General features: G+C 35.5%; 1 long non-coding RNA gene across 1 annotated transcript; it reads right to left on the bottom strand.

Moving 5' to 3' along the window:
* Positions 1-1,545: 1,545 nt before the first annotated feature.
* LOC131056796 (uncharacterized) lies at positions 1,546-2,224 on the bottom strand. Its single transcript, XR_009108792.1, has 4 exons — positions 2,159-2,224; positions 1,986-2,008; positions 1,792-1,880; positions 1,546-1,665 (listed from the first exon to the last, which is right to left on the bottom strand). It is a non-coding gene; the product is annotated as an uncharacterized LOC131056796 (long non-coding RNA).
* Positions 2,225-14,587: the final 12,363 nt, after the last annotated feature.

The following is a 14,587-nucleotide window of genomic DNA, read 5'->3' as shown; positions in this document are numbered from 1 at the left end:
ACAATTTTTTAGCCAACTGCAAAAAATGCTGCCCTAAAAGACCGCTCTAAATCTTGTAAATCTGAGATATAATTTTGTATTCATCCCTCACGTGACCCTCTAGGTTCAAACGGATCTTTCCCAGGTGCCACAGATTTCAAGATACAACTTGTAAAATTTTGACAATTTTTCGCACTTAGGTTGCTCAAGGGATGACGCCGGTAGGGTATGGCCTTGAGTGTTCGACTGAGTGGGGGGGGTAAAATAGGTGCATGCCTAGGGTAAGAATGCCTAACTGGACATGGGGTGGATGATTGGCACGCACGATGTACAGAACGAGAAATTCACTTCATGGCAACATTTCATTGAATGAAACTGACGGTTTTTTTGCCAACTGAAAAATCGCTGCCCTTAAAAGACCACTTTGAGTCTTGTAAATTCAAAATAGTATCTTTTAGGCAGCCCTCAAATGACCCTATAAATTCAAATGGACCATTTGCAGGTACCACAGTTTCTAAGATACGACCTGTCAAATTCTGACAATTTTTCGCATTTAGGGCACTCAAGGGATAGTGCTGGTAGGGTATGGCCCTAAGAGTTTGACTAAGTGGGGGGTAAGATAGGAGAATTCCTAGGGTAATAATTCCTAACCAGATATATTGGAACCAAAGGTTTGTGATCACGACAAGCAACACAAGAAATTAGCCTCGTGGAAACTTTTCATTGAATGAAACTTACAATTGTTTTGCCAACTGAAAAAACACTGCCCTAAGAAGACCACTCTGAATCTCAAAACTCCAAGAGAGGCTTTTTTAGGCATCTCTCATGTGATCCTGTAGGTTCAAATGGATCATTCGTAAGTGTCATGAATTCCAAGATACAACTTGTCAAATTTTGACAATTTTTTCACACTTAGGGGACTCAAGGGACGACGTTGGTAGGTTATGGCCTTGAGCATTCGAATGAGTGGGGGTGTAAAACAAGAGATAGTGTATCTTTCGGTAGCTAAATTACAATCAAAACAAGTTTATTTTTAGAGTTCATATATTCAGATCTTTAATTTAACAGGCAATGTGTGGAAATGGACCTCTTCATAGTATCTCCCTGTTGAGACAACTTTAATAATGGCAGATTGTTGCTAAATGTAACCAATCGATTATGAAAAAATTGCATTTCATTGTAGAAGATGCTTTGCTACTTTTTATTTTTCATTACTAAGTACATCCATGTTGTCATTATTACAAATACCAATATGGTCATTAAATTTGGTCAAGTTGCCAAAGGCAACCAAATTTAACACTTAGGATTTAGATGAAACAAATTATATACAATCTCAAAGTTATACAAACAACATTGTATTATTAATTAATTAACCATTGTTAATTATTGGATTGAAGATTAAAGTTTAAAATAATGATGCCATGTGCATGAGGAACAAGTTATATTGAATTTGTACTTCTATATATATCAAAATGTCGAATAATTACAAGTGTATGTCCATATACAAAAATGGCATAAACACCAACTCAAACAAAATATATGTCAATATATGTAAATGTATGTCCATATACAAAATATACATGCCAACTAGACGTGTGAGTATCTCAAAATGATCTATAACATCCTAAACTATTGATGGATCATCAAAATTGATCGTCTTTGCCTCACTGCTCCTCTCCAAAGGATCTTGCACAAGAAAAATCAAACCACAATTAAGATTAGTTATATTATATAGTTCACATTCAAAAAGTTAACATAAAAATCAATATACATTGAACTATAATTGAACTCTAAAATTTAATTCTTGTTTACCTCATCTCCACGTTTCCTCTTCATCTTTGGAGGTGTCTTGACACATGTCTTCGCTAGAGGAGGTATGTCATCAAGATTTTAAAACACAACTTACATATGTTCACAAACATGACATTGATACAAGTTAGCATATAATTGTCGTTGATAGGAATGAATTATATTTAAAAAACACAAAATAAAATAAAAACATGTACCTAATGCATCTCTTCTTCTTCTTCTTCAAGTATAATGGACGCAGTCAACAAGGATGTGAAAAACATTTTTTTGTACATAAAGACAAGTATGTGAAACTATTAATCTATGTAGACATGTATAATCATTATAAGTTATTTTAACTCTTAATTGAATCATGTTTGCATTCAATTACCTTTCCCTTGTCTCCAACTGCACTAGAAGAGCCTGAATCACTCGGCACTGCACTCGTGCTACTTGTGTCCTATAACAGTAAAATAAGATAAACATGCAAGTTACTATATAATTTAATTAATGCCAATGTAAATGAAGGGCATGTATGAACAATAAAAATGTAAACAACTAGATGCAATAATATATGTATCGTATAGCTATCAAGGCCAAATGAAATGGTTGTCAAGGTGCCATCATGTACTTGTGTCAACTCCTCCTTTGTCATCAACTATTAAATAGACCGTGTATATAAACATTAGTACTTAATACTATCTAGATTATAAATATTCATTTAAAATAAAATGCACTATAAAAATACAACTCTTACCACTACATCACCAGTGTATGATGAAGGTACATCCTCGCCTCTAGCATGTGAGGACTCTCCAGGGTATCCTGCAGTCCCCGTCGTCACATCTAGTGCACCGTGCATTTCATGCACCTCATGATTTGCAGTGTCCACGGGAGGATCAACAGGCCCTCCAACTAGACCTAAGCATAGATGCCCACACATATGCAACACACAAATATGTGGAATCAAATAGGATGTGTCAGCACCACAAGATCTACTGCTACCATCACTAAAAGACTAAGCTATTACCCCAGCCTGAGAAACCAAAAGGCTACTCAAACAGTGAATAGTCGATATAGTATGTGACGTTGTCTCAACAATGATATTTGGATGGTACATTGGAGGTGGGGGATCAATAGGTGGAGGGGGGAAATATGGGCCCTGTACTACTTGAACTGTGTCAGGTCTATCTTGAGGCATACCTAAACCCACACCCTAGAAAGGCTTTATGTCAAAGTAGTTGACATGCTTTACCAAAACAAACCCAGCATATAATTTTTTAATGAAATAAAAGGGGACATAGAGATTGTTGTTGGGTTTTTTTTATCAAAAACCATCCACCAACGACCCAAAAGTTATTCACCATATCATGATTTGTACACCATTTTAAGGAAAGTTTTTTTTTTCACATTTACATGTTGTCTAGTGCGGAGATTGACAAATAATGTGGCAATATCAACTTTGAAATATCAAGCTCCTTGACCTGATCATAGGTCCAGCCATGCACATATCTATCCCTCATGGAATCTTTCCATAAAAGAGTGGCATTGTGCTCCTCAGTGATAGTTTGTACATTGTTTATTATAGCTTTGAGGGGATCTAACATTGGGGCTAGACAAGGGATTCTACTATAAACATATGCAATGCCCATCAATTGGTTCAAATTTTGAGCAATTAAATCCTGAATTGAGGGGGGGTTTGTCAATGGAGGGTTTGCTACAGGAGGGTTCGGTGGCATTGTAGTTGTTCACAATTTTCATTGTTATCCCTCGTTTAACCTGATTGAATTTAAAAATTTCAATTTAATCAACAAATTTGAAAAAAAATTGTAGTTTCAATGAAAAAACAAAAAACAAATAAAAAATGTGAAAAAATTGATAAAAAACAATGAAATGGCATGAAATCATACTTGAGATGAGAAAATCATAATTTTATATGCCCAAAATCTGATATTCGTTATTATCTGATATCGGATTTCTCTCCTATAGTGCAGCCTGTGGGTGAAAAAAGACCCACGGGCTATCATAGTGGGTATAAAAATACCCACAGAAATCGGATATCCAGTTTTTTTAGGGTTTTTGCATTTTAAATATTATATATGATATATAATATATAATGTATAATGTATATTATATAATATTTATATATAATATATAATATATAATATATAATGTATAATGTATATTATATTTATATAATGCATAATATATTATATATTATATATAAATATTATATAATATACATTATACATTATATATTATATATAATATATAATATAATATTTTATATTATATTATATATTACATATTATATCATATATAATATAATATATAATTTTTAATATAATATCCCATTAATATTGGATATCCGATTTGCTTGGGTTTTTGCCATGGCAAGATGTACTAACATCCAAGCCAACCAAAAAGTCAACGCATATTTTTTGTGTTTTTAGGCGAGTGGAGAAGGCTATTTTTTCATATCACCACTTTTTGGACCCCCATGATCTGGCACATACCCTTTTGTTAAGTAATCAACCTAACTTCAGTGTCATGGAGACGAACTTATAGGATATTTTGAGAGAAAATTATTAACTATGAACTTACCATAATCAAGGGATAATAATCTGAATAACTTCATGTTTGAGTTTTAAGAGTAATAAGATGGCAAATATTTCTAGATCAAATTATTTAGCTATAAGACCTTATGAAATGAACCATGAATTAGATATAATTAATATGAGTCTTGGCTCTTGGTTGCATAATATTGTGAGGATGAATTTGTTTAGTGGCACGATAACCACACTTCACTAAACTTATCTTTAATGTTAAAACTAAATACTTTAATAATTTATCGATACCTCAGTAAAGGCTTTATATGAGTATAAAACGTCTATCAACCTCTTAACGAGTAGAACCTAGATATAGGAATTATCTATTAGGGTAATTAGGGAATTATCTAATTATTTAATTAATTAGGTTATTTAATTACTTTATTCACTTAAGCTAAACTTAGGTGCTTTTTTATCTTTTATTAGACTAGGCTAATAAGAGATTAAAGCTCACTTAGTTGAGCTAATCTTTAGTTCTTTGAACTAATTTTAGATTATATTTCTCCTACTTTCTATAAAAAAAGTCATTTATTCATTGTAATCTATCCAATTCACTTGTATAGGTTAATCTACATATTAAATTCCTCTCTAGATCAATTCTCTCTCAAGTTTGCATAGCATAAAATCATGTCTTTTTCTCTTCGGAAGTGATAGGTGTTTTGCTTGTAGGTGATTCATGGGCTTGTGGGATTAAACAAATAACTCCAACATGGTATCATACCTTTAAATATACTAAGTTCCTATCATTGTTCTAAGAGATCGAGCCTTGAGGAGAAAAAATGGCTCATCTTAAAGAAAATCAATTTTTTGAGTTTTTTTCATAGCCACAAAAAATCATCTAGGTTTCTCTTAATGTGTCAAGATTCATCATATTTTTCCAAAAAATCAACAAAGAAAAAAGACGCTAAAATAGCACTCAAAAAAATTTAAAAAACCAAGATTCGGCAATAATGTTTTTTACAAGTTTTTTATAAAGAAGGTTTTTGAGTTGGGTTCTTCGCCCCCAAAAATTATCTGCATATCTGCTAAGTTTTGTAGTGAGAAAATTTTGCAAAAATCAAATTTTAAGGGTTGTGTTTGTAAGTTGTCAACGAGCTAAATTTAGCTTATTCTTCTTTTTGCCATAACTTTTGCATACTATGTCAAAATTGGTCAAATGAGACATTGTTGGAAATCTAGTTTTGAGAACTTTCCAATGGTGGTAGTCTCATTATTGGATTTAACTCCAAAATTTTGTTATACTCATGGTGATCCCACAATAGTGGGTTACACTTTTTAGCCAACTTTGACACTGAAATAAGCATTTTGAAAAAACATATCACATTCGGACACCTAGTACCACTAAACCCTAAGGAATTTGTAAATAATGTAAACTAGTGATTTGTGGCATTTTGTATGTAGATTCTACATATATGTTTTTGAATTTTTTTGGAATCAATTTGTATCCATTTTTCTATCTCCCTCGAAAACTAGTTTTTAACAGTTAACAACATTTTTAAAGAGTGATACTCACTTGGTAAGGCATAACTTTTTTTTCTAAAATAGATAAAAATGTAATTCTTTCAAAATATAGGTTTGTAACCTTGATATCTAATGTTTTCAATTGCTTTCATAGTATTATGTTCAATATTTCATATTTTATTAAGTTTTAAAGTTAACTATAATTTTGACATAGGTTCATTTGGTAACTCATAACTTATTATTTATGTATCAATTTTTTATTTGTATTTATTTTTTTAATTTTTTTGTTATAAGAGGACTTCAATACCTATTGTGTAGATATTTTTTAGAATTTGTTTTCACTAGTTTACTATTTTTTCAAAGGCATTGAACATGGAAGTTGATGTTTGATGAAAAACCTATGTTTAGTTAAGCTAAAAAAAATCATAATGAACTCAATATATATTAAAATTATAATCATTGGAAAGATCGTTTAGAGTTCTACTATGGTGCATTTGGGTTTGTGAACATTGTTCCATTTGAGCCCTCAATTAGAGTTTTGAATGCCAAAAATATTCAGAAATTAGGGGAGATTGGGGGGAGATGTTTAGCAAACAAGTTTGATAGAACATAATAGGGTTCAATCGAACCCATGTTCTATTGAACATTGTTGACACAATATTTTTTAAAATCAATTTGACATTTATACATTTAAAATAAAAAACCCTATAAAAATGGGTTTGATCGAACCTCTTTAAATATTAAACCAGAAACACTTTATGTTCAATTGAAAATATTTATAAAAAATATGCTTGATCGAAAGCGTTTTTGTTCAAACGAACATTATATTCGATCAAAACTGGTAAAAAAATGGTTTTGGACAAAAGAGTAGGATTTTTTCATCCAAAAATGTGTAACCCACTATTGTGGGTTCACCCCTCAATCAAATTCAAATTTTCATTTTTTAGCCTCTGAGCTCATATCTTTTCATTGATATCTTTGATTTTCATGGTCCTTGGAACATTGGAAAGGCACTTAGAATGGATTTTTTGTTGGAAATAACTTTATTCAATATTTTTTTCATTTATAGAGGTTTTTGGGGTATGATTATTTCATTTGAGAAGGTATCATTAGTTTTTATGTTCATTTCTTTATTATCAACCTAGAAAAGGGCAATTACAAGTCTTGGTGAATGGGCATCGTGACACATCCTAGGTGGCTTGGTGTTTTCCTTATCTATATGTCCACTCATCACTCAAACAAACTTAGAGTGGGGTAATCATGTTTAGAGGATCAATAATGATCATTTTGTAGGAGTGTTTTGTTCTAGTGTTGATGATGATATTATTTGTGCTTTATTGGACATTGATTTCCCCCACACACTTTGGACTTGCCTTTGGTAGATCTATGGAGAGCCTCATAGCTCTTCATTTCCATAGGATCCTGTAGCATATTTCTCCATTCCCCTTGCGCAATGTACGTATTACGTACCCTATGATCATGGTATTTTTCAAATGCTTGAGCGTATCATGAGTATTTGATGTCTTGATGGACCATAGGGTTGTCTCTCAATTCTCACTCCTTATATTGAGACACCATATCAATATTCATCATCTTCTGTTATTCCTAATCAGATTGGAATGGGCTCATGCATGACCACCATTGATTTAGTTTATAAGGTTGATATTTCCCTTCTATTTTCACCTTTGTGGGATGACTTCTTGCCAGATATTTCAAGGTTATTTGTTGAGTCACACACTGTAGACATTGGGGACATATTTGAGGATATTTTGTTCCTCATTTATGACAGTTTGATCATTCTTTTCCTTCCATATTTAGTGCCTTCAAAGGTTGTTCATCAAGTATCTTCACATTTGTTTGGATTTACTTTAGTTGATTTGGCATATAATGGTTCTAACATCTAGACAATTGAATGTCTTTCATGGTACACATCTTGAGATTATTCCTTACATCTCCTTTTATGAAGTTTCTTGTACCGTGGCCCTTGGATTTTTTTCTTACCAAGAGGAGGAATGTTATTTGTCACTTTTGGATCATCTTCAATATTCATCTTTGAGCATTCACCTTCAGCATTGAAACTTCTTCACTATGAGGGGGTACATCGTCTCTTCATTTCTCTCTTATGGGGGGATATTAATTGTACTTATGTGAATGATTCAATACTTGGGGGGACATCAAAATTCCTTCATGATCAGTCACATGCACTCTTTTTCATTTCATTTTCTCTCTTTTGGAGAGGAGTTTTCTCCCACTAAGTTTTTCATGTTTCCTCTATCTATGAGATTTGTATTAGTTTCTACATGTGCCCCTAATTAGGACTTTTTTGTTGGGACCCATCCAATGCATTCATTATTGGCTCTTTAGCTTATTTCTAAGTTAATTTTAAAGGAGGTGTTGGAGTAAGTAGGACATTATCTAATTATTTAGTTAATTAGGCCCTTTAAATATTTTATTCACTTAAGCTAAACTTATGTATCTTTTTATTTTTTATTAGATTAGGTTAATAATATATTAAAATCACTTAGATGAGATAATCTTTAGTTATTTGAGCTAAATTTAATTTCTTAATTTTATGTTAGGTAACTTCTTTTTCTTACTATAAAGAAAGTCATTCATTCATTGTAATCTATCAAATTCATTTATAGGTTAATTTGCATAACAGGTTCCTCTTTGGGTCAATTCTCTCACAAGGTTGCATAGTTTTAATCATGGTTACTTCTCTTCATAGATGTTTTTCTTGTAGGTGATTCATGGGCTTGTCGGGTTGAACAAATGACTCCAACATTATCATGTGAAGTAAAGGAATGGTACTATAATTAAATTAGATTCATTATGTATTAACTATGCTATTGTGCCTAATTTATGTGTATGGATTTGATTTGAGAAAGTTGTCCTTATAAATACTCATTGTCTAGGGTGTGTAATTATTAGATGGGTAGTTAAGCAATTTGAGCATGGCTCTGCATGCGAAAAACCGATGCATTACATCGACATCCATTTTTGAGCATTCTTATCTGCCGCGGGGAATTTACAGAGGCTTTGCAAATTGTTTCTTTGTTTTGGCTAATAACTTTGGGACTGAGGAACCTGGCAGGATCATATCACAAACCTGCGAACAAGAGGCCTTCTTTGCAAAAACAAAATACTCTCTGGTTGAAAAGGTTAGGGCTCCCCTTCCTCTCTGCAAGGGCTGGGATTAGGATTGGCATTTGGTGAGTCACAGAAATAAAAGGGCATTAGGGCAACCAAATTGCCACAAGCGGAATTCCAATCATTGTTGGGAGGAGGGTTTTGTAAAACCTAACTAGTCAAATAGCTCCTCTGCTCACCATATTTTTCCTCCACAAAAACCCTTGGGTGAATTATCAAAGGGTATGGAAACCCTAGGCCGTCACTCTTTCATGAATCGTCACAATTCAAAGGAAGTCAAGCATCCTAAGACGGATTTACCTTCAAATCCTCCAGCTACTCCTAATGGGTTGGTCATTGAAATTGATACCCAAACTCAGGCTAGGTATCAAATGCATTGCAACGACCGAATGATCTTTGCTCGATGGAAAGGTTGGGGGATCCCGTCAAAACTAATTGCCAACTGGTTGTCATCTTCTTTCAATAACCAGGTAAAAATTGACATCCTTCCTAATAATTTCTTAGCTATTGAATGTGGTAGTCAGGGTTTGAGAAATTCTTTGCTAAACGGGGACATATTAACATTCAAGGGTCTCGGGTTTGATTGCTGGGAATGGCAACCCCTCTTTCTTCCATCTCAATTTAATTCTTACATGGTTAATAGAGCAATTTCACTTGATAAATTTCCTGTAGAACTGCGAAATAATGATTTTTTAAGAAAAATAGGCAACAAAATAGGTAAATTTGTAGAAGTTAAAAAATCAGCCCTTAGCTTCTTTAACCAGCGTTTAATCGTTAACATGAATATTAACATTAAATCTTTATAGCCCATAATGCTGAAATGCGATAATTTTTGTTTAACCCTAGAATTACCCTTTTATAATGGCTCTTTCAAAGATATTATTCCAAGGAAGATCCCCTTTGAGAAACCTTTCCCTGAATCGTTCCTCAAGTCTGATGGCACCCCATTCAGATTTTTGGAAGGAGGGGGTTTTACCTTAGAGAGCTATAAGACTAATATTAACCCTAATTATCTTACCATGGATCTATGTCCTCATAGCTCCCCTGTTAAGACCTCTCGTTCCCCTCTTCCTCCATTGCCAACTATTAATCCACCTATAGCTGACTCATTGCTTAGGGATCAAGACCTGGAAGAAGGTGAAATCAGTGAGCTGCTCCCTCGGAAGGGACAACTCGGACTGACAAATATGTCATCACCTAGATCTCTCACCCCACCAGAGAGACTGAGTCCCTCAAGGTCTCCCCCTTTAATGGAACTAACCTCCTCTGCGCAATCAACGGAGATGGTTAGGCTTTCCCTGGTACCAGGATTGGTATCCTTGCAAGGTCAACCAATCTCTCAAGTCTCAAGTATGGAGGCCTTTGAGGAGGTAGAGGTTCTCCTTCCACCTTTGAAGGTTGTTTCTGATACAATAGTAGAATCTGAGAGTGATTGAGTGGCTAGGGAAGTTAACATCATTGCCAATTTTGTAGGGGAAGAAGTAGTAAATGACCTTATGGATCAACTGGTTGATGAAATCTGTGATGATGAGGAATTGGAAAGACAAAGGGATCTCTATGTCAAAAATCTAGTGGATATTGCCAGAGTTGACTTAGAAACAAATGAACTCTTTATAACATTAGATAACTTAGAAAATGATAATCCAAACACTCTAGGCATTCTTAGCTCTAAAAGAAGCAAAGATTCTCCTGATTGTGCTAAACTCAGTAAGAGAAGAGGCATGAGATCCCTTGTTGAACTAAAATCAAAGGATGGAGAAGTAAGGGGTCAGTCTAAAATATCTACTCTTTTTAATGCAGGGGAGGGGAAGATCCTCCCCACTAAGCCATGAAAATCATAACATGGAATGTTAGGGGTCTAAATGCCCCTAAAAAATAGCGCATCTTAAAGCGTTGCATCTTTGATTCAAAACCAAACATAATTTTAATTCAAGAAACTAAAATGAACTCTGAGATTGTCCTTTTTGAGAAAAAATTATGTGTAAGACAGCTAATGCATTCCCCTGCCATAGGTGCCTCAGGGGGCTTAGCAATCAATTGGGACTCTAGATTCATCTCATTTACATCTTTAGAGACTAAGCAAAATTGGATAGGAGGAGAAGTAGTAAGCTATAAAAATAACCTAAGATTCAAATTGATTAACGTTTACGGCCCTATCTAGAATAGGGATAAGGCTAGGGTGTGGGTGGAACTTGAGTCTTTCCTTAGAAGTTTCCCAAATGATGTATGCATCATTGGTGGATATTTTAATGCCATCACTAAGGTAGAAGACAAAAGAGGAGGCAACAGCAAACTCCCTCCAGCGGCTGCAGATTTCAATCATTGGATCAATAGGAATTCCCTGTTGGAAATCCAGATGGTAGAGAATGCCTTCACTTGGAACAATAGAAGGATTGGTTTCTGTAACATTGCTGAGAAATTAGATAGGTTCTTTATCCATGGGGGGCTCTTGGAGCTTAATTAGACCTTGGATGTAGAGCCTCTCCCTTTATCAGGTTCTGACCATTTCCCACTCCAACTAAACTTATTATCTGACCACTCCCCTAGAAAATGCCCCTTCAAATTTCAGAGCATGTGGTTCAGAGATGATAACATTTTAAAACTAACTGAAAATTGGTGGAGCAGCTCTGTTTTCTCAGGATCGAAGATGTTTATTGTTGCAAGCAAGTTAAAGCTCATCAAAAGGAAGCTCTTAGAGTGGAATAGGATAAATTTTGGAAATATCTTAGATAAAAAACTCTTAATAGAAAATGATCTTAAGAATGTTAGCATTGAGGTTCTAGAGAAGGGGATGGATGAACATCTCTTCCTTAAGGAAAAGGCACTACTTTCTGAGTATGAAAAGATACTGTCAAATGAAGAGATCTTTTGGAAACAAAAATCTAGGGAGAATTGGCTGAGTGATGGTGACCAGAATACCAAGTTTTTCCACAATAGTACCAAGCAGAGGAGATGGGTTGATCGAATTTCTAAAATAAAGAATTGCCAGGGCTCCATCCTGTCTGAACCAGATGATGTTGCCTCTGAGGCAGTAAGGTTCTTTGATAAAATCTTAAACAATACTAAAGCTTCCAACCTTAGAGGCTAACTCAATATTATCAAGAATCTCCCAAAACTCATTAACGACAACCACAATAAAGGCCTGTTAAAGAAATTCTCTGAGGAGGAGGTTAAATCTATCCTTTTTAAGATGAATCTGGATAAGGCTCCGGGCCTGGATGGCTTCCCCACTAGATTTTTCCAAAAATGCTGGGGTTTTATGGGGATAGAGATCACGGAAGCCTTAGAAGGCATGAGGAACTTTGGTAAGATTCTCAAAGAGATCAATAATACCTTCCTCGCTCTCATCCCCAAAAAAGAGAATTCTAAAAGCTTCAATGATTTCAGACCAATAGCCCTTTGCAACACTCTATATAAACTCTTAACCAAAACACTAGTAGCCAGACTTTAGAATCTTCTTCTCATTATCATTAGTGAAGAACAAACCAGTTTCGTAGTGGACAAATCAATCTATGATGGGGTTATTATAGCCCAAGAGACTATTCATTCGGTCCAGCTCAACAGGGCCCCAAGCATGCTAGTCAAATTCAGGGCCCCAAGCATGCTAGTCAAATTAGACATAAGTAAAGCATATGACAAAGTTGACTGGTGCTTCCTATGTAAATGCTTGGAGGCTTTTGGCTTCTCCAAATCCTGGATCAACCTAATTTTTGAGTGTATATCCACCCCTAAATTCTCTGTTATGGTTAATAGTTCACCTGAAGGTTTCTTTAGTAGCTTGAGAGGGCTCAGGAAATGAGATCCTATGTCTCGCTTCCTCTTCATCATCATGGCTGAAGCCCTAGGAAGATCCATCTCTAAGGCCAAAGAGGAGGGAGGGATCCAAGGAATCCCCATTACCAGCGGCCTCCCTCCCTTCACCCACCAGCAATTTGTTGATGACACGATGCTTTTTCGTCAAGGAAGTGTGAGGGAAGTGGGTGCCTTCAAAGGCATCCTCAATTCCTATACGTTAGCCTTAGGTCGAGAGGTAAATCTGGCTAAATGTGTAGTTTTTATGTTCAACATAAACCCCTCTTTAGGAAAGGAGATCTGCAATGTCCTGGAGATTAGTCAAGGAACCCTTCCTTGCAAATATCTAGGAATTCCCCTTGACAAGGGAAGGAGACCTTCAAAATTATGGGACAACTTGGTGGATAAAATCAAGTCTAGGATTAACACTTAGAAAGGAAAATGGCTTTCATCTGTAGGTAGGGCAACCTTGGTTAGATCGGTCTTGTCATCTATGCCCATTTACCAGCTCTCCTGTTAACATCTATCTTCTTCCAAACTAGCCGAGCTCAACAAGCATCTCAGAACTTTCTTTTGGTAAGGTGCTAATGATAACCGGAAAATATCACTCATATCTTGGGACAAGATATGCAAACCTAAAGAAGAAGGAGGAGTTGGCATTAAAAATCTCCATGATTAGGGCAGAGCCTTGGGTGCCAAGTTGGTCTAGAGAATGTTTAGAACCCCCCACCTCAAATGGGCATGACTGTTGCACCACAAATACCTTAGTGGAGGAAATCCTATCCAAATCTTCAAAGAAATCAATCCTCCTAGAGGGTCTTGGCTATGGAATTTCATGCTAGATTGCATGAGGATTATTTTTTATAGACTTACTTAGGACTTGGGGTCTGGGGATAAGGCTCTTTTCTAGTCTGATTCATGGGGTGGCTATAAGGCAATTGAAAATATCCATGACTTTGGTACCACCCATAACCTCCTTGAATCACATAGAGGACCCCTATTAAAAAACTATATCTCCCCTTCAGATGAAGGGGTTGGTTGGCAGTGGATTGAGAGGGAAGATGAGGATATCCCGGAAGGGGATAAAAAAAAACTTATGGCAATTCTCTAAACACGGAACATAGCCTTAGGTCATAATGAGGACAAGCTTGTATGGGATGGCTCCTTAAGAGGGGAATATAACTCCAAGGATGGGTACTCTCATATCACCAAAGCGTTTATAAGACCTATGACAGAGCTTCCCTTGAAACTTTGTTGGGATAGATACTGTCTGCCTAAGGCTGGTATCTTCTCCTGGCTTACAATGCAGAACAAGCTCCTAACTGCAGAAAAATTTAGGAGAATGGGGTATGAGGGCCCAAGTAGATGTCCTCTCTACGAGGCAGACAAAGAAGACACCAATCATATCCTCCTCAATTGCCCCTTTGCTCACCAATGTTGGGTCTGGTTCACCAACAAACTTGAATGGTCTACAACCTTCCCTCACACCATCTTTGGAATGCTCAAAGCTTGGCCTCACCTTAGATGAGGTTGTATCTTTGAAGGTTTATGGATAGCTCTCCCATCTTCCATAATGTGGGAACTATGGAAGGAAAGAAATAGACGTCTCTTTAAGAATGAAAAACTAGAGGTTCTCAGGATCATTAATAGGATAGAGTCGGCAATCATTGAGCTCATGAACAACCAAATTTCATCAGGCATATTGAAGAATGCCTCTATAACTTATTGGGATGAAAAAATGAAAAAACGTTGGGAGGGCTTATCCTTTCCTCCCTTTCTAGGGGATGGTCCTATTGCAAGTCTTCGAT

This window comes from Cryptomeria japonica, chromosome 4, assembly GCF_030272615.1.
Source record: "Cryptomeria japonica chromosome 4, Sugi_1.0, whole genome shotgun sequence".
In the NCBI taxonomy this organism is placed as follows: domain Eukaryota; kingdom Viridiplantae; phylum Streptophyta; class Pinopsida; order Cupressales; family Cupressaceae; genus Cryptomeria; species Cryptomeria japonica.
This window is presented reverse-complemented; position numbering and strand designations above follow the sequence as displayed.